This window comes from Oncorhynchus gorbuscha, linkage group LG21 (assembly GCF_021184085.1).
Source record: "Oncorhynchus gorbuscha isolate QuinsamMale2020 ecotype Even-year linkage group LG21, OgorEven_v1.0, whole genome shotgun sequence".
NCBI lineage: Eukaryota > Metazoa > Chordata > Actinopteri > Salmoniformes > Salmonidae > Oncorhynchus > Oncorhynchus gorbuscha.
Genome location: NC_060193.1, coordinates 38,563,330 through 38,589,756, shown reverse-complemented (window position 1 = coordinate 38,589,756; position 26,427 = coordinate 38,563,330). Strand labels below are relative to the sequence as shown.

The window sequence follows — 26,427 nt, the reverse complement described above, 5'->3', positions numbered from 1 at the left end:
ATGGAATTCCCATCTCATATTGCTCAAATAAACAGCAAACCTGGTTTCAAAAAACAGAAAGCAACACCTCGCGGCACAATGCCTCTCCTTTATTTGACAGTTTGTGTATACATTGATATGTAGGCTACGTTTGCCTTTTAATTATATATATTTGAATTTCTATCTGAGCTGTTCTTGTCTATTGATGTTCTGTATTGTCATTCTGTATTGTTTTGTGTGAACCCCAGGAAGAGTAGCTGCTGCTTTTGCAACAGCCAATGGGGATCCTAATAAAATACCAAATACCTGGTTAACATCACCGCACACTCTGAAACGAGGTGAGACATTCATGAATAATGAGTGTTGTTTTCTGACCCTGCCAAGGCAGAACAGGACGCTCTTTAAAACTTCCACATATTTCCACATAGTCATGGGACGGAAATTCTTGGAAGGTGAGGTCCAAAGACTTAAATGTTGGAGAGTTGAAAGTTCACTCATCCAAGTCATCTGTAGCTTGAAAGAACAATTAAAGTATTATTACAAGACAATAATGATAAAATTATATAGCTAGTTGCACAAGACATACTCCCTTTAGTTTGTCTCCGCCAAACATTTAGGCAACCGTTACCTCTGATGTATGCCCAATTAAAATATGTCTTGGCCGAGAAGTAACAGAGCTAAAAGTAGTTAGCGATAGCCCCAGAGCACTGCAGTGCGCCGTGTTCATGATGTGATGGATTACTCCATTAGTTCATTCCTGGGGGCATTTCCACATGCATTCCTAGATGTGTTTAACTAGAGAGAGTGAAATAGGCAGGCATGATCGTGTAGCCAGCATGAACTTCCATAAATGTCCCAGGCTGGTCCTGTGATGGCATCATACCGTAAGCCTATGGGTAATTGGGCTCCTTAAATGAAAAATGAATGTTTTAATTCATAATGTCAGAGAAATTGCGCTGCTATTAACCAAGTATAAAGTATGCCATTACTCAATAGGGCTATACTTCTGACTACAGTTGGAAGAAGAGACTTCTTTGCCCAGGAGAGTTGACAGGAAGGAATTGGTTAAGCTGTATGGTGCATATGTACAGTTCACGTGTTGATATTTTTTTCAGAAGTAGTACATACATAATTAAGATAGTGGTTGTGTAGGAAGTCACACTATGCTTTCCTTAAAGTGTACAGTATGCTAATTGCCTGGGATTGATAAATTACAGGGTAGAATGGTAACACAATGCTTACCAATTAATTGTTATTTTCTTCAACATTCACTAAAATAACCATTATGTGGCAACCGGAACCAGGAAGTTAGTCACCTGGGAAATACCCAACAAATATCAATGGAAACAGAACTAAAATAAAACATTACTTATTGAGCATGCCTAAATAGAGCTTTAGAAATAAAATAGCAGGCCTGACTAGTGGTTACTTACTAACTTGCTGTCAAACGGGCATTCCATCTGTTCTTTATGTGGGCCAGCCTGTTCCCCATCTTCCCAAATACTTTTTGTTCTGCCAATCCTGTTCAGGCGAGGTGAGGTGAGGTTGAACATGGCCTTGATCAGGTGAAAAAGCTAGAACTGTTGATATTAAACAGATCCAGGACACCTGGATATTTCTCAAAGCATGAGTATTAATGACTTGAGTAAACATTTTGAAATCAATCCCATATTCTCCAATAGTTAAAGCAAGTTAATCTTGAAACTGGGTCAATCCCAGCAGGCAAAACTGGTAGCAAACAGAAAAATATGTATTTTTTTAGTTGCAATCTGGTTATATGTCCAAAATGTCTTCTTGCCATGAAAAATATTTACCTGATTGTAACAGAGACCAGTTGTTTGTAATCTGGTTATATTATGGGCTCTATAAAATATGTATCACTTAAGCTTTACATTTAATAGACATTTCTGATTGAGCTGACATTTGCAGTGTTTACTGTGAATGGAGTCTCCGCTAATGTGGGAACATTGCCTTTAAATGTCAATCACGCTGTAACGCTGAACTTCCATGATAAGACTAAGGTATTTTGTCTTCTTAACCAGAAAAAGACAAGATGCGTTCCACATTTTGCCTGCTGGGAAATATTACTGACCTGTTAACTCTAACCCAGTGGTAAACAGACCAGGAACGTTGTTAATAATTCTCTTTAATATAAGTTAGCTTGCTCCTTCACCCTGCTTCATGAAAACCCTGCCAGGTTCTGCAGAGAGATTTGAAATGATATGTGCAGGCCAAGTCAACAGCTTATTTACATGTGTAAAGATCTCTTTCAGAGGAATAGGCAGTCATTAAAAATAACAGTTGAATCGATCAGTATATAAATCAAAACAAGACTGAAGAAGAGGTAATGGGAAGGATGGACAAGAAGTGATGGTCAATTGGAGGGATCTGTAGCATACAGTAGAAAAATATCAGTCTTTTCTTTCACCAGTAGCATTCCTCAGTTTGAAATGTTCTGCTTGTTTTGGACGAGTGGGAACCCCATGGTTCTAGACATTTTTTTTAGATATTTTAATTCCTGTATTAATTGTCTGGTGGTGTCAGCCAGAGGTGTAGTGGTTTTTTGAGATCTCAGTTTGAAGGGAGCGTCTCCCCTCTCTGCTTGACAGTGCTGTCAGTCATCTGTGGCCGGCGTTGTGGGTTTTGACGGCACCCTATGGTTTGAGTGTCTTCCTGTGGAGTCTGTGGTACTAACACAGTTTCCAGTCAACAGTCTTTTCCAGCTCCCCGCTGACTGGACAAGAAAAGGAAGAGCAGTATTAAGATGTGTCTGAACATGGAGAGCACCAGAGCATACTGACCAAAAAAAAGAAAAGAAAAACCTCTTGGCTGGATTACTGTCAAGCCTCACATGTGTTTTTATTTTTCCTCAGTTGCTTTTTAAAGCCGAATAGCTAACATAAAATATTTTCCCCTTGACTTCAGAGACAAACAAAAGGAGGGAAAATTCCAGGCCACAGCCTAGCAAGAAAAGAGAGAGAACCTGGCTCTGGTACCAAAAACAGTGTTACAAATTAATCGATTTTTACGGGTGAAAATACATTTAGAGTGCATCTTCATACTAAGAAACAGCACCTGCTTATGGAGCTGAATGGAGGGACAGACTGCTGTAATCGTTAAGGTATGGTCTTGGAATTTATGGCTCTTTGGGGGCATACCCATTACAGGCCAGTCACTGCTGAGTCTGGGGCCTCTAGGGTTAATTGGTAACATAAAGTCATACTTTATGTGTCTAATACTCAAAACTGAGGCAAAAGGAAAATGGCTGCTCCTGCAGAACACATATGAAAAGACAAGTTGTTCAACACAGTATGAACATTATACTTTCGTTAATGTCGTCAATGCAGTTGGACATTTTCAGATAGGCTCCATTCATACATTTGTTTTAGTTTTGAATAATAAGTAATTGATAGAATTGATATAGCTCTTTCCGAGGTGCCCACAGTGCTTTACATTGCATGGGGGGAACTCACTTCACCCACCGCCATAGTGTACTGTAGCATTCACCCGTGCAACAAACACACGGAACTATTACATAAGGCAATAATATACACAGGTTTAAAACAAGATTATTAGCCTTTTCTGTAAGGGTATAGACAGAACATTGGGAAATGCTACCAACGGGGCCCTCCAGGGGTACTGGTCCGCAGTATCACTATTTCCCCTACCATTATGTACATATAGTGGCCAGCCCTGCTCGGTTGCCCCCCCCCGCCTCAAAGAGTTTGGTTTCTACACTGGACAAAAAATATAAACATAACAATTTCAAAGATTTTACAGAGTTACAGAGTCATATAAGGAAAATCAGTCAATTGAAATAAATAAATGAGGCCCTAATCTATGGATTTCACATGACTGAGAATACAGATATGCATCTGTTGGTCACAGATACATTTTTTTTTTAAAGTAGGGCCGTGGATCAGAAAACCAGTCAGTATCTAGTGTGACCACCATTTGCCTCATACAGTGCGACACCTCATTTGCATAGAGTTGAAGTTGCTGGATATTGGTGGGAACTGGAATCCGCTGTCGTACATGTCGACCCAGAGCATCCCAAACATGCTCAATGGGTGACATGCCTGGTGAGTATGCAGGCTATTAAAGAACCGGGACATTTTCAATTCCAGGAATTGTTAACAGATCCTTGCGACAGTGGGCCTTACATTATCATGATGAAATCTGAGGTGATGGCGGAGGATGAATTGCACGACAATGGGCCTCAGGATCGTCAAGGTATCTCTGTGTATTAGCAAACCACTCGCCCACAATGCCATACACGTTGCCTGCCATCCAGCGTGCCAGTGGTCAAGACGATGAGCTTCCCTGAGACTGTTTCTGACATCAGTTTAATCAGTGTATGGATTATCTTGGCATATTAGAAATGCACACTTACAGGGATGTAAAGAAATTTGTGCTCACACATGTTGCGTTCATATTTTTGTTCAGTATATTTGTTTCAGGTCATTCACTCTGTCCCTGATTAAAGGGGAAGGATGAAAACCAGCAGTGCTATGGCTCACATCGCGATGTACAGGTAACTGCCAAAATAATGGAAATTCAAACGTAAAGTGGCATTGGGACACCACGAGCCGCCAGAACAGCTTCAATGCACCTTGGCATAGATTCTGTGTTCTAAGTGTCTGGGAACTATTGGAAGGATCCGACAACATTCTTCTACAAGAAATTCCATAATTTGGTGTTTTTGTTGGTGTTGGAAAACACTGACAGGCGCAGCTACAGAACCAATTGGGTCGAGATCTGGCGACAGACACACCCATCCCATTTAAATCCCCTATGCTCCTTGTCACTGAGATATCTTCTTCTAGCCATGTTAGCCAAACTAATGGGCAACTGGGCATTTTTATACATGACCCTAAGCATGATGGGATGTTAACTGCTTAATGAATTCAGGAATCACAACTGTGTGGAAGCACATGCATTCAATATACTTTGTATCCCTCATTTACTCAAGTGTTTCCTTTATTTTAGTTACCTGTATGTTCAAATTTTATTTCTATAAAGGCTCAGATGTGAATTTCTCCATTTTACTGTATGAAAACAACCCCTCCTCAAGGGTCTGATTCAGTGTGGGAGCCGTATGGTCCAATACAAACACTCTCTGTGAGCGTCAACGTGTAGATAAATAAACGCATGTGTCCGTCGGGGAGGCAGCTTGACGAACTGGGGAAATTGGTGTCCAGCTCTGTGCTGGGTGTTTGCTCAGAGGAGAAATGGGGAAATGTGATTGGCTGGGGATCGCTGCCACACCAAGGAGCCACACAAACACTGCAGAGCTCCATAAACAGCATACAGTGAAATCAAAAACTGATTACTGACGCTGTGGCGTGTTTGTCTTCTCAAAGCCTTGCAATATTGCAGTGGCTGATGTGGTTGAAACGCAATACAAATTTAGCCTTTTCACCTTGAATACCAGATTAGAGAAAACAATCAGTATAATTTCCCTGATTTTGTTAACTTTTCCCACCTGGGTCAAGATTCATGCGGACAATTCCCCACTAAATATCTGTAACTGACACTGTGGCTTAGAGCCAAGTAAGACAGAAGTTGTTTTTAACTTTACTATAGTTAATGGGGGATTTGATACATTTTATCGTGAATCTTTGCTGGTACTGATGGATAGCAGGTTTTCCAGTAAGTATTATTGAGTTCTGGTGGATTTCTAGGTGGATTTCTAGGTATGTATTCATACATTATCTACAGAACTCTCAGACAAAATTAAATCTGCAAGCATAGTATATTTAATTGAATATTGTGCTGATCTTCAATAAAAAAAATTAGGCCTGGAAGCATAGTATATTTTATTCAATATAACTTCAGGTACAATAGTACTATTCCAAGAATAGTCCCTGTATCTACTTGATATATTCTTGTGTTGATAAATAAGTGGCTGGTTCTCCATGTTTTTCCAAGTATTATTGCTCATCCACCTAATTCAAAAAGACCTACATTGCAAGCTACCCAGACGTTATCCATGTGAGTGCTATAGCATTTATCCATGTTTCCAAACAAGTGAATAAAGCACTTTACCAGCTATACTCTTTTTTTGCTGGGATTTATATAATGATTGACTAGCTAACGCCATGATGTTTGGATCAGGCTGTCTAAGTAGTACACTGTGAATGTGAATCAGAGTAGTTCTGTTCTGACATATTTACCAATGCCCGGTGGCCATGCACATTTCCTGACAATCCAAACGGACACAGGTTTCTTTACTTCACTTGTGTATTTCGACATTCAGAACAACTTGCCTTTTATTGCAGGATGGAGTCCATTTCTGAAAGGTGCTTGTTTTCCTGGGAAAAGACGTGAGGAGAAATGTAAGTGCCTACTGAGAGAATTTTATGTAATATCATGCGATATAACATATGGTTGGAGCAAACATTCATTCAGCCAAGGAGTGGCGTTAGTTCAATACTGTGCTGCAGCCAAAACACATGTCATCTGTAACCTCAAACACCCAAACACACTCCAACACCTCCGTCCACATCCATACTCCCTTCAGGATAATGCAGAGTTGCTGACTTGTAATTCCGAGTTGGATGACCGTTCAAAACTATTTTTCCCCAGTCGCAGCACGTTTTCCCCCCGAGTTCCAGGTTGTCTTGATCGTCTGTAACCCTACCCAGTGACCTTTCACTACAGCGGAGTGTTGTTTTAGGTTAACATTAGCCTAGTATCTAGCATTTGGAACAACGTATTTGGAGTAAACTTGAGTTGACCGTAAGCATGTATCAATTGAAGAGTCACCTGAGAGGAATGAACGGGAGATAGCTAGGCTACTCATGATGATGTGTTGCTTGTTTTTGCTTTTGATGTGCTTTGAGAATGTTATGAAAAGCACTACAGAAATGAAATGTAATAGTATTATTATTATTATTATACCAAAGATGGTTTATTTAGTTTAGTAGAGCAAAATGCTCAGAAGAACACTAAGAGGCAAACACCTAAGCTTCAATAAAAAAGTGATAGTGAGCAGTGTGCAGGTTTCTTTTTCTTTCAACTTATCTAGCTGTTACCATGCACCCGCAACAAGATAGGTCAGATGTGCAAGTGCATTTTTTAAATGGTTGAAATGGGGAAAGTAAAACACACCAACAGTAGATTTACCAATATCATATATATATATATATATTTTACATACAAAAATACTTTTCAATGAGAACAGCATTCCACTTTGGGTTTAAACAAAGGACTTCACCAAAAACAGTACAAAACACATACCTAATAGCTATAAATAAAATACATACAAAATACATAAAACTACTTAATCATGGCCATTTTAGAGGCCATAAGGCATGCCTCCCTTGCATTCACCTTCTCCAACTTCCACATCTGGACCCTTCTGGAAGGGAGAGCAGCCCACAGCTGCACCTAGAGAGGATGAGGAGATGATAACCGGTGTGTTGGAGTGGCAGCCCCCCAGCACCTCATCAATCACCACATACCACTCCCAGGATGTGGCTGTGGCCTCCCTTTCCTTCGGTGCTGACTCCGGTGGAGGGAGCTTTTAACTCCTAAAAAATATGGAAAAGGATAGCTTTCAGCATCAAACATACTACATGTAAATACCTGTAAAAGGTAGTATGCCAATTGCAGTAAATTTTGTCTGGAACACGTGCACCTTTCTAACATGTATATCTTCACACTTACATGAATGTGCCGGTGAAGCATAGGAAATAGATGGGAAAGTGTTGTTGCTCTCAAAGAAAAGGGGACATTTATTAGCCAAGTACAGCACAGCAATAAATGTCAAGATAACATACAGTAGCATACAGTGTATCTTTGGTTCTCCCACTTCTGATTCATCCATGCAGGTCACCAGGGAGATCATTCAAGATTGACGTCGAAATTGTCCCAAAGACATCAGGAAATGCCTTCAAAACCAGCCGCTAGGGGCAACCAAGAGCACTTTTATCATCAAGTAGGCTTGGGTTTTGTTAGAGTGTTGTGGTGGATGGGCAAATGTTCAATCCCAGTCATGGAAGTTGGTTAGAATTTTTTTGTTTTAACCCTATCCCAAACCCCAACCCTTACCTTAACCATTCGGAATGTGTGCCTAAACTTAAATCTTAACTTTGACGTTTGGAGTAACAGAACGATACAGAGTAGTAGGAGCAACAAATACACTTAGAAATGTGACATTTGGAGAATGTGGATGAACGTCTAATTCTGCAGTGAGACTAAACGCTTGTTGAGGTGACAGCTAGCTACCCCTCCAGCTCACACTCGTTCAGGTAAATCCTGAAAAGACATAAGATGAAGCACAACATTAACCAAAACAATGAGTAAAGTAGAATTGTGTGAACTTTCTGTAGATAGCTAGGACTGCCACGTACTTTATCGAATTGGAGTGCGAAGGTGAAACATTAATGAGTGCAGCTTACCATGACTTTCACCATAACATGTCATGTGCAATAAAACTAGCTAGACCCATTCCTGCTGTAACCGTTCAGGTAGAAACTAATATTGCATAGCATGAATATTAAAATCAGCTCAACACAAATAAAATCGATGTGACAAATCAGAACTATATAGAAGAAAAGATAAGTGGTTTGACCAGCACCGCCGTGGAAAATAGAAATGTAGGCTACCACGTTACTAACATTAGGTACAGCTAGTGGCAGTGCATTGTGCAGTGGCAAGAAAGCTAACTATGGCCACATGACTTGAAGCATTTATCCTGTCGTGTTCGCCACTGAATTAAATGAATTAAATACCTGGTATTGTCATCAGACCCCTCAATAGTTTGAACACAAGACCCGGTATTTACAACAAGTAGCTAGCTAGCTAGGCTAATGTTAAAAAAAGTTGTCGCTCAACAGCAAGCAAGAAACCCTGTAGCTAACATTACTGTTTGAACAGTTACAGTTATATTCAATTTCTACTAAAGTGCGTAGCTAGGTAAAGGCACAGCAAGCAGCAAGCTACTGATCAGTAAAAAAAAATAATAATCACATTAGGATAAAATAATCATGATCATTTTAAGGCCAACAGGAATTAAATACACCACTGTAGAAGCTTCACTAATCGCCAAAATGCAGCGTGGTTATAATTCATGGTTCTTAAATAATGAAACTATACATGAATAAACTACAAAACAAGAAATGTTGCAAAACCGAAACAGTCCTATCTGGTGCAACAAACACAAAGTACTAAGGCCAGGGCATGACAGTACCCCCCACCCAAAGGTGCGGACTCCCGGCCGCACACCTAAACCCATAGGGGAGAGTCTGGGTGGGCCTGGGTGGGCGTCTGTCCATGGTGGCGACTCTGGCGCGGGACGTGGACCCAACTCCAACATAGTCTTAGTCCGCTTACTTAGCGTCATTTTAGTGGCGACCCTCACCGCCGACCTTGGCCTAGTAACCCTAACAAAGGGCCCACCTGGACTGAGGGGTGCCTCATTACTGAGGTGCCTCATTACTGAGGTGCCTCATTACTGAGGTAGCTCAGGACAGAGAGGCAGATCCTGGCTGACTGGCGGCTCCTGACAGACGGGAGACTCTGGCGGCTCCTGACAGACGGGAGACTCTGGCGGCTCCTGACAGACGGGAGACTCTGGCGGCTCCTGACAGACGGGAGACTCTGGCGGCTCCTGACAGACGGGAGACTCTGGCGGCTCCTGACAGACGGGAGACTCTGGCGGCTCCTGACAGACGGGAGACTCTGGCGGCTCCTGACAGACGGGAGACTCTGGCGGCTCCTGACAGACGGGAGACTCTGGCGGCTCCTGACAGACGGGAGACTCTGGCGGCTCCTGACAGACGGGAGACTCTGGCGGCTCCTGACAGACGGGAGACTCTGGCGGCTCCTGACAGACGGGAGACTCTGGCGGCTCCTGACAGACGGGAGACTCTGGCGGCTCCTGACAGACGGGAGACTCTGGCGGCTCCTGACAGACGGGAGACTCTGGCGGCTCCTGACAGACGGGAGACTCTGGCGGCTCCTGACAGACGGCTCCTGGAGACTCTGGCGGCTCCTGACAGACGGGAGACTCTGGCGGCTCCTGACAGACGGGAGACTCTGGCGGCTCCTGACAGACAGGGAGACTCTGGCGGCTCCTGACAGACGGGAGACTCTGGCGGCTCCTGACAGACGGGAGACTCTGGCGGCTCCTGACAGACGGGAGACTCTGGCGGCTCCTGACAGACGGGAGACTCTGGCGGCTCCTGACAGACGGGAGACTCTGGCGGCTCCTGACAGACGGGAGACTCTGGCGGCTCCTGACAGACGGGAGACTCTGGCGGCTCCTGACAGACGGGAGACTCTGGCGGCTCCTGACAGACGGGAGACTCTGGCGGCTCCTGACAGACTGACAGGAGACTCTGGCGGCTCCTGACAGACGGGAGACTCTGGCGGCTCCTGACAGACGGGAGACTCTGGCGGCTCCTGACAGACGGGAGACTCTGGCGGCTCCTGACAGACGGGAGACTCTGGCGGCTCCTGACAGACGGGAGACTCTGGCGGCTCCTGACAGACGGGAGACTCTGGCGGCTCCTGACAGACGGGAGACTCTGGCGGCTCCTGACAGACGGGAGACTCTGGCGGCTCCTGACAGACGGAGAGACTCTGACAGGCGGGAGACTCTGGCGGCTCCTGACAGACGGGAGACTCTGGACAGGCTCCTGACAGACGGGAGACTCTGGCGGCTCCTGACAGACGGGAGACTCTGGCGGCTCCTGACAGACGGGAGACTCTGGCGGCTCCTGACAGACGGGAGACTCTGGCGGCTCCTGACAGACGGGAGACTCTGGCGGCTCCTGACAGACGGGAGACTCTGGCGGCTCCTGACAGACGGGAGACTCTGGCGGCTCCTGACAGACGGGAGACTCTGGCGGCTCCTGACAGACGGGAGACTCTGGCGGCTCCTGACAGACGGGAGACTCTGGCGGCTCCTGACAGAGACTCTGGCGGCTCCTGACAGACGGGAGACTCTGGCGGCTCCTGACAGACGGGAGACTCTGGCGGCTCCTGACAGACGGGAGACTCTGGCGGCTCCTGACAGACGGGAGACTCTGGCGGCTCCTGACAGACGGGAGACTCTGGCGGCTCCTGACAGACGGGAGACTCTGACAGCGGGAGACTCTGGCGGCCTGACAGACGGGAGACTCTGGCGGCTCCTGACAGACGGGAGACTCTGGCGGCTCCTGACAGACGGGAGACTCTGGCGGCTCCTGACAGACGGGAGACTCTGGCGGCTCCTGACAGACGGGAGACTCTGGCGGCTCCTGACAGACGGGAGACTCTGGCGGCTCCTGACAGACGGGAGACTCTGGCGGCTCCTGACAGACGGGAGACTCTGGCGGCTCCTGACAGACGGGAGACTCTGGCGGCTCCTGACAGACGGGAGACTCTGGCGGCTCCTGACAGACGGGAGACTCTGGCGGCTCCTGACAGACGGGAGACTCTGGCGGCTCCTGACAGACGGGAGACTCTGGCGGCTCCTGACAGACGGGAGACTCTGGCGGCTCCTGACAGACGGGAGACTCTGGCGGCTCCTGACAGACGGGAGACTCTGGCGGCTCCTGACAGACGGGAGACTCTGGCGGCTCCTGACAGACGGGAGACTCTGGCGGCTCCTGACAGACGGGAGACTCTGGCGGCTCCTGACAGACGGGAGACTCTGGCGGCTCCTGACAGACGGGAGACTCTGGCGGCTCCTGACAGACGGGAGACTCTGGCGGCTCCTGACAGACGGGAGACTCTGGCGGCTCCTGACAGACGGGAGACTCTGGCGGCTCCTGACAGACGGGAGACTCTGGCGGCTCCTGACAGACGGGAGACTCTGGCGGCTCCTGACAGACGGGAGACTCTGGCGACGCTGGAGAATAGAAAGGCTCTGGAAGCGCGGTCCCTAGGATTTCTAAGCAAACAGCTGGAGGCAGGGCTTTCTCCTATAGAGCTCCATTTTTATGGAACGGTCTGCCTACCCATGTCAGAGACACAATCTCGGTCTCAACCTTTAAGTCTTTACTGAAGACTCATCTCTTCAGTGGGTCATATGATTGAGTGTAGTCTGGCCCAGGAGTGGGAAGGTGAACGGAAAGGCTCTGGAGCAACGAACCGCCCTTGCTGTCTCTGCCTGGCCAGTTCCCCTCTTTCCACTGGGATTCTCTGCCTCTAACCCTATTACAGGGGCTGAGTCACTGGCTTACTGGGGCTCTCTTATGCCGTCCCTGGAAGGGGTGCATCACCTGAGTGGGTTGCTTCACTGATGTGGTCATCCTGTCTGGGTTGGCGCCTCCCCCTTTGGGTTGTGCCATGGCGGAGATCTTTGTGGGCTATACTCGGCCTTGTCTCAGGATGGTAAGTTGGTGGTTGAAGATATCCCTCTAGTGGTGTGGGGGCTCTGCTTTGGCAAAGTGGGTGGGGTTATATCCTTCCTGTTTGGCCCTGTCCAGGGGTGTCCTCGGATATGGCCACAGTGTCTCCTGACCCCTCCTGTCTCAGCCTCCAGTATTTATGCTGCAGTAGTTTATGTGTCGGGGGGCTAGGGTCAGTTTGTTATATCTGGAGTACTTCTCCTGTCCTATTCGGTGTCCTGTGTGAATCTAAGTGTGCGCTCTCTCTCGGAAGGACCTGAGCCCTAGGACCATGCCCCAGGACTACCTGACATGATGACTCCTTGTTGTCCCCAGTCCACCTGACCGTGCTGCTGCTCCAGTTTCAACTGTTCTGCCTTATTATTATTGGACCATGCTGGTCATTTTTGAACATTTGAACATCTTGGCCATGTTCTGTTATAATCTCCACCCGGCACAGCCAGAAGAGGACTGGCCACCCCACATAGCCTGGTTCCTCTCTACGTTTCTTCCTAGGTGTTGGCCTTTCTAGGGAGTTTTTCCTAGCCACCGTGCTTCTACACCTGCATTGCTTGCTGTTTGGGGTTTTAGTCTGGGTTTCTGTACAGCACTTTGAGATATCAGCTGATGTACGAAGGGCTATATAAATAAATTTGATTTGATTTGACAGGTGAAGCGCACTGTAGGCCTGGTGCGTGGTGCTGGCACTGGTGGTACTGGGCCGAGGACACGCACAGGAAGCCTGGTGCGGGGAGCTGCCACCGGAGGGCTGGTGTGTGGAGGTGGCACTGGATGGACCGGACCGTGAAAGCCTACTGGAGATCTTGAGAGCAGGGCTGGCACCAACCGCCCTGGCTGGATCTTCACCCTAGCCCGGCAGATGTGGGGAGCGGAGATGTAGCGTACCGGGCTAAGCACGCGTACTGGGGACACCGTGCATTCCACCGCATAACACGGTGCCTGACCAGTACCACGCCCGCCATGGTTAGCACTGCTAGGAGCACTGTAGCGCTGAGCTGGCACAGGACGTGCAAGGCTAGGGAGGTGCACAGGAAGCCTGGTGCGTGAGGCTGGCACAATCTTCCCCAGACGACTAGCACACACCTCAGGACGAGTATGGAGAGCTGACCCAGGTGCCACCAAATCCCCGACAAATCCCCGTCGGGCGAATGCCGTGCCTCATGCACCAACACAGCAACTTCCTCATAACTCTCTCCTCCAATTTCCCCATTAACTCCTTCACTGGTTCTGGTTTCCTCCTTGGCTCCTTACGATAAACAGGGGGAGTTGGCTCAGGTCTGACTCCTGACTCTGCCACACTCCCAAGACGGGCGGCGATATTTAATAATAATAATAATAATAATATTCTCCTGGCTATGACCAGGGTCCTTTACAGTCCAATTCGTCCTCCCATGTCCATTCCTCTTTGCGCTGCTCCTGCTGCCGCTGCCTGTCACCACGCCGTTTGGTCCTGTTGTGGTGGGTGATTCTGTTACGGGATTCCTCCTGGGAAGGAGAGGCGGACCAAAATGCAGCGTGGCTATAATTCATGGTTCTTTAATAATGAAACTATACATGAATAAACTACAAAACAAGAAATGTGGCAAAACCGAAACAGCCCTATCTGGTGCAACAAACACAAAGTACTAAGGCCAGGGCGTGACAAGATCTAGCAAATCAAAACTTGCAGCCCTCCCTTCCAATGCATTGTGGCTGTGAAATTCTATTTTCTATTCTATTTTTGCATATTGAGAATGCGCTCTTCATTGATTTCGGTAGCGTATCCCCATATCTAATTGATCAGCTTTTGTCATGCTGAAATGAGTATGACATCCAGGCATTTTAAGTATACTAGATTTTTCGAAATGTCACATTCTATAAAACTTAATTTTGTTCACATACTCAAACGGCCTACTATTTAAGATGCAAGTATGGGTATTCGGACATGGCCACACACGTTCCTTCACACACAAACATATTTATTCATACTAACGCAAGCACACAAACATATGCATGCACCACCATCTATACAGCCTTTACGCACACATGCTCTCACACATCCACACACACCCCACATCCATATAGGCTTCACGCACACATTCTCGTGCACCCACACACAGACTGACCATGTCATCATCTTCACACTCGTCTGGTGTGCCGTTCTCCTCCCCATCACTGTTATGGGTTTCGTCTACCAGCTCCGTGTCCGAGCATGACCCATCCTGAGTCACCTCGCTATTGCTCTCCTCTGCCTTCCGTAGCTCTACACACACACACAAACCAAGCAGGTATGGCAGTTATAGCGACAATATTATGTTACTGTGAGGTACAGTAGTTAGGCCTCATGTAGGCTGTGAGGCTACACTTGGCTAACAAAACCCTCCAAAAACATGATAAGGTCTCTCTAAAGGAAATATGGAGCGATATTGACAGTAATAGCAGATATGAAACAGATGTTCAAGGTGCAAAAGTGACTTGTGATAAATCTGTAAAAATAAGTGACTACTGTTACGAAACTACCCAGCCAGCCTATATACATGCTCTTGTTATGTCTATGTAAGGACTCAACTCTCAAAATGTTCTACCATACCTCCCCTCAACAAGAAAACAAATGCAGCTGTAGTCACCGGTATCTTTCCTAACTGTTATACTTTTTTTTAATAAAAAAAAAGTATCTTCTACATTATAGACACTAAAGCTGTAGCTATGAAGCTCAGCTAAAGAAACGTAGGGTTACTTGCATAAACCCGGTTCTATGAGAATATGATTGAGATGTCTCACTACGGGATTTGTTTAGCAGATCACTGACAGCTCGAAGAACCAATCACACAACGTCTGTTGTTGACAGACCGGTTGAGGAGCGAATGAGTTGAGCCCCTCTCCTCCTTATAAGGCGCCACTCAAGCGTGCCTCTTCCTTGCTCTTGCGAGCCGGGAATTGCGGTGAGACATCACTCATATTCTGATAAAACCAGGGTTAAGCAAGTAACCCTACATTTTATTTAAAATACTTGTTTCAATGTCTCACTAGGGTATATGGCCATTACCTAGGAGAATCCCAGGGCAAACTGTAGGCACGAATGACAGGGCGTGCAGTCCACTTACTCGCTTTGCAGGCATAAGGGCAGACGGTACAGCATTGTGTTGTGTTTGAGACAAAGTCAAGACAGAGACCAAAAGAATGCAAGTCCAATTCAAGAACATGAGTGTAATTTGGTTAAATCACCACCACAATAAAGTTCAAAATATCCAGTATTTCTGTGTTCATATTTCAGAACATATGGATTCTTCAGACACTCGAATAGTGAAAAAATGCATGCTAAGGGAAAATAGAGGCACTCAACAAATTATTACTAACCCAAAACACAACGCCTTCAAAGAAGGGCTAAGTAGTTATAAAAATAGTGATTATAATAATGCTAATTATATTATTATTTTCAATGATCTGATTTAATCTCTTCAGTTTGTTGGAAAGGAAGGGGTTAACACTGAAGAGAAAAAAGATCCAATCAGGATTTGGCTAGGAGATAAATCTAGCTAGCCACTGGCTAGGCCATCAGAAGCTAGATAAAGGCATCTGCCATTCAACTGTATTAGGGCAAAATGTTGGAGTGACAGTTGAATCAACCAATTACATTGACTTATTGAGTGTAAACGTTTTTATAAAAATTTATGGAAACTTCTGCCTTCCTGAAGACAAACAGGTCAATGCGCAATAGCGAGCAGTAGTTTTCCCACTGTCCAGCTAGCATGCTTTTGTTGTCGGGTAGTTAGCAGTGGCTGCAGATGGTTTTATCAAAGAGGTTGTTGCTAATTTGCCAAATTCTCCCTTTCAAGAATAACTTTCAACAGGAAGTTATGTTTCAAATTATCATCATCATCTGGTGAGTGGAACTGTGTTTTTGTTACAGTAGCGCGCTTGCTGTTGTTAGCCATCTCTTTTAAAATAACTTGTGTGTGAAACATTGCTGTGAGTTTCACTTGAAATGCAACATGACATCTTATTACAATCTGTTCATAAACAGTGCATTCGGAAAGTATTCAGACCACTTCCCTTTTTCCACAATTTGTTTCGTTACAGCCTTATTCTAAATGGATTAAATTTAATGTTTTCCTCGTCAAATCGACAATTTGCCATAATGACAAAGCAAAAACGTTAAAAAAATTATTCTGACAAACGACCACTTAGATAAGGTCTTTCACATTTTCATAAATTCTTAGAATGTTTGGTAATTACGTATACCAAGGTATTTGCATTTGAACAATTAATAGACACTGCAGTAAATAAAACTGAATAAAAACATCTGTATTGTCCAGGACAGACTGGTGCACTATTGTGAATCAGAGCTAAAGTACACCTTTATACAAATAAGCCATTTGCCACACGGGCCTGCCATCATTCACTATGAACTGGACTGTGTGTTTACAGGCAGTTGCAACATCACAACTTCAGATCATTGGAATGCCAAAAGCCACGTAAAACACCACAGGAGTCCTCTTACATTTGGGAACTTTACAATCCAATTGATCAAACAACCATGAAAAAGGTAGGCTCTCTCTCCCTCAGTTATGCACATCAACAACAACAAGATCAACAACTAATGCTAACCAGAGCAAGATGAGCTAAAATTAAGGAACATTAGATAAATCCTGTCAAACTTTCAGCTAGTAGGCCGTCAAAATTGCACTGATAAACGATGGGGAATTGTAATCTCCTCTTCATTCTGCAGCTCGCCTGCCAATGCATGCTTGTCCCAACCAAGCACTCCAGCTAAATAGCTAAAATTGGCTAGCTTAATAGCTAGCTACTTCCAGACACAAATGACAGAACGAACACCTCACTCTGACCATTTTACTCACCGTAAGTTGCAGAGCTGGTTAGGCTGTTTACAGTACATGTTATGTAGGGCGTTCTTGACTAACTATCACTTTAACATTTACTGACACCAGTCATATTCAGCAGGTGTTGCATGTTCGTTAATTCATCAGTTCTGTACTCTGGCACTCTCTTAGACGAGAGTGCTCTGAAATCGGAGTAGATAGGCAGAGTGAATTTGCACACTCTTGGAGCTCAGATGCAAAAATGTAATACCAACTTTGACAGCCAAGCTGTCTTCATCAGGGTATAATCACAAACACTGCGGGATGACTCGTTTATATAGTGTTAAAAGACACAGGTGTCTGTAATCATGGCCAGGAGTGGCCTAATATCATTGGTTAATAATCAAATATTAAAATGTCATACAAAGAACAGCATACAAACAAATGGATAGCATACGATCATAGATTAATTTGACTATACAAGTTCACACAATTACAATGGCAAAGTCACAATAATCACAAGAAAGGGCTTCAGATCAAAGTCTACGTTGAGACCAAAGATCCAGGCAGACTCTCGTTTTAACAATAAATTGTCAAGGTCACCCCTTCTCCTAGGGAGGGTGACATGTTCGATGCCAATATAACGCAGAGACGAAATCGAGTGGCCTGCCTCCAAGAAGTGGGCCGCAACTGGATAAGTAAAGTTTATACACCTAATGCTGCTTCGATGCTCTGAGATACGTACTTTTAATTCGCGCTTTGTTTTACCTACATCATTTTTACCACAAGGACAAGTTATAAGATAAACAACTGCCTTAGTGGAGCACGTAATAACACCTTTTATTGGGATCGATTTCCCTGTTTGTGGGTGTTTGAAGGATCTACATTTATAAGTGCTCTCCTTCTCCGTGGCCGGGGTGAGTAAAACATTTAAAAGTGTTAACCCTCGCAGGGGTGCCGGCCCAGACGGCCTCCCTAGCCGCGTCCTTAGCCTCTAGCGACGAGCATTCCCTTAGCCAGGAGCGTAATCATAGCCTCAAACGCATTACCATAACGCAATGTTTCCTATTCATGAACATCGCAAATGAAATGAAATAAATATATTCAAACACTAGCTTACCCTTTTGTTAACAACAGCATTTGTGTAAGTTTAGCATGACGAGACTCTCAGATAATGCTATGCTAGGCTGTGCTGGCAGCAGGCAACATTTTCACAAAAATAAGAAAAGCAACCAAATTAAATCATTTACCTTTGAAGAACTTAAGATGCTTTCACTCAGGAGACTCCTAGTTAGATAGCAAATATTCCTTTTTTCCAAAAATAATATTTTTGTAGGCGAAAAACGTCACGTTTGTTCATCCTGCTTTGCTGAGAAATCGACAGAAAAATACTTAAACTATAATGCATTAGCATAACGCAACTTTTTCTATTCATGAAAATCACAAATGAAATGAAATAAATATATTGAAACACAAGCTTAGTGTATTGATAGCCTAGCATAGCATTAAGCCTAGCATTCAGCAGGCAACATTTTCACAAAAACAAGAAAAGCATTCAAATAAAATAATTTACCTTTGAAGAACTTCGGATGATTTCAATGACGAGACTCTCAGATAGCAAATGTTCATTTTTTCCAAAAAGATTATTTGTGTTGGCGAAATAGCTCCGTTTTGTTCATCACGTTTGGCTAAGAAAAAGACCGGAAAAATGCAGTCACTACAACGCCAAACTTTTTTCTAAATTAGCTCCATAATATCGACAGAAACATGGCAAACTTTGTTTAGAATCAATCCTCAAGGTGTTTTTCACATATCTATTTGATAATATATCAGTCGTGACAGTTGGTTTCTCATCAGAAGCAAACGGAAAAAGACTGCAGCTGGAGATTACGCAATAATTGCAACGGAGGACACCAAGCGACCACCTGGTAGATGTAGTCTCTTATGGTCAATCTTCCAATGATATGCCTACAAATACGTCACAATGCTGTCGACACTTTGGGGAAGCATCAGAAAGCCTAAGCTCATTCGTGGCCCATTCACAGCCATATAAGGAGTCATTGGCATGAGGCGGTTTTAAAAAAAATGCGGCACTTCCTGATTGGATTTTTATCTGGGTTTTTTCTGTAACATCAGTTCTGTGGCACTCACAGACAATATCTTTGCAGTTTTGGAAACGTCAGTGTTTTCTTTCCAAAGCTGTCAATTATATGCATAGTCAAGCATCTTTTTGCTTACCGCCCCAATAGGTCCACAGGTGATTTAAATTGTTAATTTTTGTATTTATTTTTTACCTTTATTTAACTAAGTCAGTTAACTTCTTGACGCTACCCATCCCTGTCGCGGGATCATTTTAGTCAGTAACCGCTGAATAGCATGGCGCAACGGTCAAATAATATAACTAAAAAATATACATATTCATGAAATTGCAAGTGCAATATTACAAAACACAGCTTAGCCTTTTGTTAATCCACCTGTCGTCTCAGGTTTTGAAATGATGCTTTACAGCGAAAGCAATCCAAGCGTTTGTGTAAGTTTATCGATAGCTAGCATAGCATTATGTACACTTAGCATCAGGAAGCTTGGTCACGAAAATCAGGAAAGCAATCAAATGAACCGTTTACCTTTGATGATCTTCGGATGTTTTCATTGACAAGACTACCAGTTACACAACAAATGTTCATTTTGTTCCATAAAGATGATTTTTATACCCAAAATAACTCCATTTGTTTGTCGCGTTATGTTCAGAAATCCACAGGAAAGAGCGGTCACGACAATGCAGATGGAAATTCCAAATAGTCTTCATAATGTCCACTTAAACATGTCAAACGTTTTTTATAATCATTCCTCGGGTAGTTTTTAAAATATATATTCGATAATATATCAACCGAGTGTGTAGGTTTTTCAATAACAGCGGGAGGTACAATGGCGGCTTTACTCTGTAGCGCAAAAACTCACTCTGAGAGCCCCCACCTATCCACTTACGCAATGTGATCTTTCACGCTCATTTTTCAAAATAAAAGCCTGAAACTATTTCTAAAGACAGTTGACACCTAAGGGAAGCCAGAGAGAAAGGAATCTGGTTGATATCCCTTTAAATGGAGGATAAGCATGCATAGGAACAGAAGGGTTTCAAAATAAGAGGCACTTCCTGATTGGATTTTCCTCAGGGTTTCGCCTGCAATATCAGTTCTGTTATACTCACAGACAATATGTTGACAGTTTTGGAAACTTTAGAGTGTTTTCTATCCTAATCTGTCAATTATATGCATATTCTAGCGAGGAATACCAACGTAAGAATGCTGTTCATTTGCTACTGCTCAGCATTTAACACCATAGTGCCCTCCAAACTCATAATTTAAAAAATATATATATATTTCACCTTTATTTAAGCTCGTTGAGAACAAGTTATCATTTACAACTGCGACCCGGCCAAGATAAAGCAAAGCGACACAAAACAACAACAGAGTTACACATGGAATAAGCAAGGGTACAGTCAATAACACAACAGAAAAAAAGAAAGTCTATATACAGTGTGTGCAAATGGCGTGAGGAGGTAAGGCAATAAATAGGCCATAGTAGCAAAGTAGTTACAGTTCAGCAAATTAACACTGGAGTGATAGATGAACATATGATGATGTGCAAGTAGAAATACTGGTGTGCAAAAGAGCAGAAAAGTAAATAAAAACAATATGGGGATGAGGTAGGTAGATTGGGTGGGCTATTTACAGATGGGCTATGTACAGCTGCATTGATCGGTTAGCTGCTCAGATAGCTGATGTTTAAAGTTAATGAGGGCAATATAAGTCTCATAATTAAGCTTGAGACCCTGGGTCTCAACCCCGCCCTCTGTATCTGGGTCCTGGACTTCCTGATGAGCCGTCCCCAGGTGGTGAAGGTAGGAAACACCATCTCCACTCTGCTGATCTTTAACACTGGGGCCCCACTATGGTGCATTCTCAGCCCCCTCCTGTACTCCCTGTTCACCCATGATTGCGTGTCCATGCACGCCTCCACCTCAATGATCAAGTTTGCAGACGACAATAGTGGTAGGCTTGATTACCAACAATGACGGCCTCTCGGAGTCTGGTGTCAGGAAAATAACCTCTCACTCAATGTCAGCAAAACAAAAGAGATGATCATGGACTTCAAGAAACAGCAGAGGGAGCACCCCCCATCCACATCGACTGGACAGCAGTGGAGTAGGTGGAAAGTTTCATGTGAAAATTTCACCGACAAACTGAAATGGTCCACGCACACAGACAGTGCAGTGAAGAAAGCGCAACAGCGCTGAAGAAATTGGGCTTGTCACCAAAAAACCCTCACTAACTTTTACAGGTGCACAATTGAGAGCATCCTGTTGGGCTGTATCACTGCCTGGTAAGGAAACGGCACCGCTCACAGCCGTAGGGCTCTCTAAATCGTGGTGCAACGCATCACCGGGGGCAAACTACCTGCCCCCCAGGACACCTACAACACCCGATGTCACAGGAAGGAAAAAAAGATAATCAAGAACAATAACCACCCGAGCCACTGCCTGTTCACCCTGCTTCCATCCAGAAGGCGAGGTCAGTACAGGTGCATCAAAGCTGGGACAGAGAGATAGAAGCTGTTTCAATCTTAAGGCTATCCGATTGTTAAAACTTCCTATGGATTGGTGTCCCGTCTACAGGACAGTTGTTGCTCAAAATGCATAATGTGACTACAACGTAGTTTTAAACATATATATATATATATATATATATGGGCAGAAAGCTTAAATTATTGTTAATCTAACTGCATTGTCCAATTTACAGTAGCTATTACAGCGAAAAAAATACCAAGGTATTGTTTGAGGAGCGTGCTCTAATTGCTCTAATTTGTCATCCTAAGGGTCCCAGAGATAAAATGTAGTTTTGTTTTTCATATTCTAAAAAGGTCCATATAGTATGCACTATCGATTTTGTATTTCCACTCGTTAAACTTGGAAAGAAATACATCTGTGAAAATCGAATGCTAAACATTTTATCAGCCAGCCAAATTATGTTCATATTAATTCCGGACACTCTAAAAAGTAACCAGCCTTTGCTATATCATTCTGCATTCAGTATATCCACTGGTAAGCCAATTTTAGCCAGGAAGGCATGACATCATTGCGTAGTGATGACACGGTCGGTGTTCACTTGATTGACTGTATCTTTGTCCAGTGACCACCTATCATTTTGAAACCTAGCTAGCTAGATAGCCAATGAGCTGTGCTTTACGTGAGTAAGTGAAAAACCTTTGTGTGAAGAAAAATCTCTCAGCTAACCTCGCGCAAATGTGTGGTCTTTGGCCATTTTTGCAAGAGCATGTCGAGGCGCGTTATGCATATCTGTGAGATATGGATACTAATACTGGAAAAGCTAAATCAAAGTCCAGGTATACAGATTTTGGATGATATTCTAGCAGAAAGTGTCATGGACTCAGTTAGTGAATATAGTTTAGACAACAGCTAAAGGAGAGGACGCGACCTTAGACTGGTAAGTGAAATACCAGTATTTATATTTTTTTATATCGTAAATCCGAGCTAAGTTATTTCAATGGTTGCATAGTATTAATTTGAAATATTTTCTTTCATTGCTATAATATATATATATATAGAATCCCTAATGAAATATGTGTATGAATAGCAAACAAGGTACTCGAAAGCCACAACATGTCAAAGCGGCAGTGGTTAGAGTGTTGGACTAGTAACCGGAAGGTTGCAATTACAATCCCCAACTGACAAGGTACAAATATTTCGTTCTGCCCCTGGACAGGCAGTTAACCCACTGTTCCTAGGCCGTCATTGAAAATAAGAATTTGTTCTTAACTGACTTGCCTAGTTAAATATAGGTAAAAAATAAAATAAAAAGTCAACATACAATACACATTGGGCTCCCGACTGGCGCAATGGTTTAACATATTGCAGTACCTTGTTCGAATCTAGGCTGTATCACATCTGGCAGTAATTGGGCGGCACACAGTTGGTCCAGCGTTGGCCGGGGTAGGCGTCATTGTAAATAAGAATTTGTACTGATTTGCCTAGTTAAATAAAGGTTAATTAAAAAACTAAATTGGTACACACTTCACCACGGTGTTCATCCTACTCTAAATAATATGTTTATAGATGTGTTGTTTATTTGATGTTTTGCTAAACTAAAAGGTTCAATATAATAAGTAATAAACTTGAGTTCTTACAGACAGTTTCTTTTATCTTCAATAGTGGTAGACTGACTTCAAAGAGACCACATTCAAGTCCTCCATCCCCCCACTTAGTCTGACTGCTGCTCTCTCTGGCTCCACAACAAACCCCTGCCCGGCCATCTAGAGGTGTGAATACCCAGCCAGCCAACAAGTAGGACGGTAAAGTGCTTTACAGCAGAAAGAGACTTGGGACGAGCAGCACAATCTTGTGCAGAGGGTTTTCTAAATACTGTAATTGTGAAGTGTGTGTACATTTTTCTTTTTTAAACTTTGTGTGTGGTTTGTGGTGTGTTCACTTATTGCAGTGTTGGCTGCTAACATGGTCCTTATCTTAAATATTTCACTTCTGTCCATGGTCCTCTGTAGCTCAGTTGGTAGAGCATGGCGCTTGTAACGCCAGGGTAGTGGGTTCGATTCCCGGGACCACCCATACGTAGAATGTATGCACATGACTGTAAGTCGCTTTGGATAAAAGCGTCTGCTAAATGGCATATATTATTATATATTATTATTGTAAGTCGCTTTGGATAAAAGCGTCTGCTAAATGGCATATATTATTATTATTATATATTTGGAGACATTGGATCAGCATTTCTGTCACGTCTCCTGTTAATACATTTTACGTAGGGAAGCTAATGATCCATCATGTATGACATTCCTGGGAGTGTGTAAACTTGTATTTTTTATTAGCATAGCATTTTGTATGTTTTCTATAGTTATGTTCTTGGAAATGTATACATTTACCAATTCGGCCACTTGGGTACATTTGGGAAAGTCGTGAGGGACACCTGGGTGACTTCATACCAAATGTCATGTAGCTTGCTCCTTCTTGAAGTTATCAGTCTGAAACTTTGCACATACACTGTTGCCCTATTGTGGACACCATCGAAATTACATCCAGCTTCATGTGTCTTTTCTTTTTCATGTCAAAGATGATGCAACAAAAATAGAAAACTTGTAAACAGCCTATTTCTCAGGCCCAGAAGCTAGAATATGCATATAATTGGATAGAAAACTCTAAAGTTTCCAAAACTGTCAAAATATTGTCTGTGAGTATAACAGAACTGATATGGCAGGCGAAAATCTGAGGAAAATCCATCTAGGAAGTGCTGTTTTTCTGAAACTACTCTTTTCCACTGCAAGCCTATCCTCCATTTTAAAGGAATATCAATCAGATTGCTTTCCCTGTGGCTTCCACAAGGTGTGAACAGTCTTTAGACATAGTTTCAGGCTTTTATTCTGAAAAATGAGCGAGAATGATCATAGCGAGTCAGTGGATAGCCAGATGTCCTCAGATTTGTGCATGCGAGCGCACCGGGAGCGAGACCTTTTCTTTCTCTCTTCTATTGAAAAGGCTACCGTCTGGATAAAATATGATCAATTATTTATTGTAAAAACAACCTGAGGATTGATTTTAAATAAAACGTTTGACAGGTTATGAATTTTACGGATACTATTTGGAATTTTTGTCTGCCTGTCATGACCGCACGAGTCTGTGGATTACTGAACAAAACGCGCCAACCAAATGGAGGTTTTTGGATATAAAGAGAATCTTTATTGAACAAAACAAACATTTGTGTAACTGGAAGTCTCGTGAGTGCAAACATACAAAGATCATGAAAGGTAAGTGATTAATTTTATTGCTTTTCTGACTTTCGTGACCAATCTACTTTGCTGCTAGCTGTTCGTAATGTTTTGTCTACTGAGAGCTGTCCTTACATCGCATTGTTTGCTTTCACCGTAAAGCCTTTTTGAAATCTGACACGCCGACTGGATTAACAACAAATTAAGCTGTGTTTTGGTGTATTGCACTTGTGATTTCATGAAAATTAAATAATTTTTTGTAATTTAATTGGAATTTGCAAAAAAAAGAGCTTCTGGATATCAGGACAGCGATCGCTCACCTCGGATTAGACAAATATTCTTTCTACAACAAAGACGACGCACAAGACATTCTCCAAACACCCCACAGGACCGACATCCCCATTATTTGCAAGAGGAAGCTGCGCATGTACAGAGGACAAAGAGCCAGACGCGTGTTCGAGACCCGGAGAAGGCGACTGGGAAAGCTGCCGTTACCTTCAATACTATGATCATTCTGTAGCTCAGTTGGTAGAGCATAGCGCTTGTAACGCCAGGGTAGTGGGTTCGATCCCCGGGACCACCCATACGTAGAATGTATGCACACATGACTGTAAGTGGCTTTGGATAAAAGCGTCTGCCAAATGGCATATATTATTATATTATTATTATTATATTACTCACCAACGTGCAATCATTGGACAATAAATTAGACGAGATACGATCACGAATATCCTACCAATGGGACATCGAAAACTGTAATATCCTATGTTAAGGAATCGTGGCTGAATGATGACATAGATATTCAGCTTGCGGGATATACGCTGCACCAATAAAAAAAACTGTCATTTCCAGCTACAATAGTCATTTACAACATTAACAATGTCTGCACCGAATTTCTGATCAAATTGATGTTATGGGAATGGACAAAACAATTGATTTTCTTTCAAAACTTTTGAAAGGTAGTGTAAAATATATATACAGTGGGGAGAACAAGTATTTGATACAATGCCGATTTTGCAGGTTTTCCTACGTACAAAGCATGTAGAGGTCTGTCATTTTTATCATAGGTACACTTCAACTGCGAGAGACAGAATCTAAAACAAATCCAGAAAATCACATTGTATGATTTTTAAGTAATTAATTTGCAGTTGAAGTGTACCCATGATAAAAAAATGACAGACCTCTAGATGCTTTGTAAGTAGGAAAACCTGCAAAATCGGCAGTGTATCAAATACTTGTTCTCCCCACTGTACATACACAACACCACTTTGAGAATAATAAATGATATTTGTGTGTGTCAATGTATAAAATGTACAATTAAATGCTGCATCATAGAGCAGCTGGTGAGGTGGACAACGTTTATTTTTTTTTGAGTGACAGTGCAGTAAGTGGAGCTGGTGGTGGAACGAACAAGTTATCTGCTTCGATTCAGTCAGGATGCGATGCTGGAAAGGAGTGACGTCAGAGGTGTCTGAAAGGTGTTTCCGGGTATGTGGTCTAGGGTGGTGGGTGAC

The 26,427-nt window shown here is 43.4% G+C and overlaps 1 long non-coding RNA gene across 2 annotated transcripts; it reads right to left on the bottom strand.

Moving 5' to 3' along the window:
- Window positions 1-6,245: 6,245 nt before the first annotated feature.
- On the bottom strand, window positions 6,246-16,865 carry LOC124007685. Of its 2 annotated transcripts, XR_006833991.1 has the most exons (4): window positions 14,893-16,865; window positions 14,429-14,565; window positions 7,315-7,514; window positions 6,246-6,293 (listed from the first exon to the last, which is right to left on the bottom strand). It is a non-coding gene; the product is annotated as an uncharacterized LOC124007685 (long non-coding RNA). The 2 variants fall into 2 exon arrangements; XR_006833990.1 differs by having other exon boundaries at window positions 14,429-16,865.
- Window positions 16,866-26,427: the final 9,562 nt, after the last annotated feature.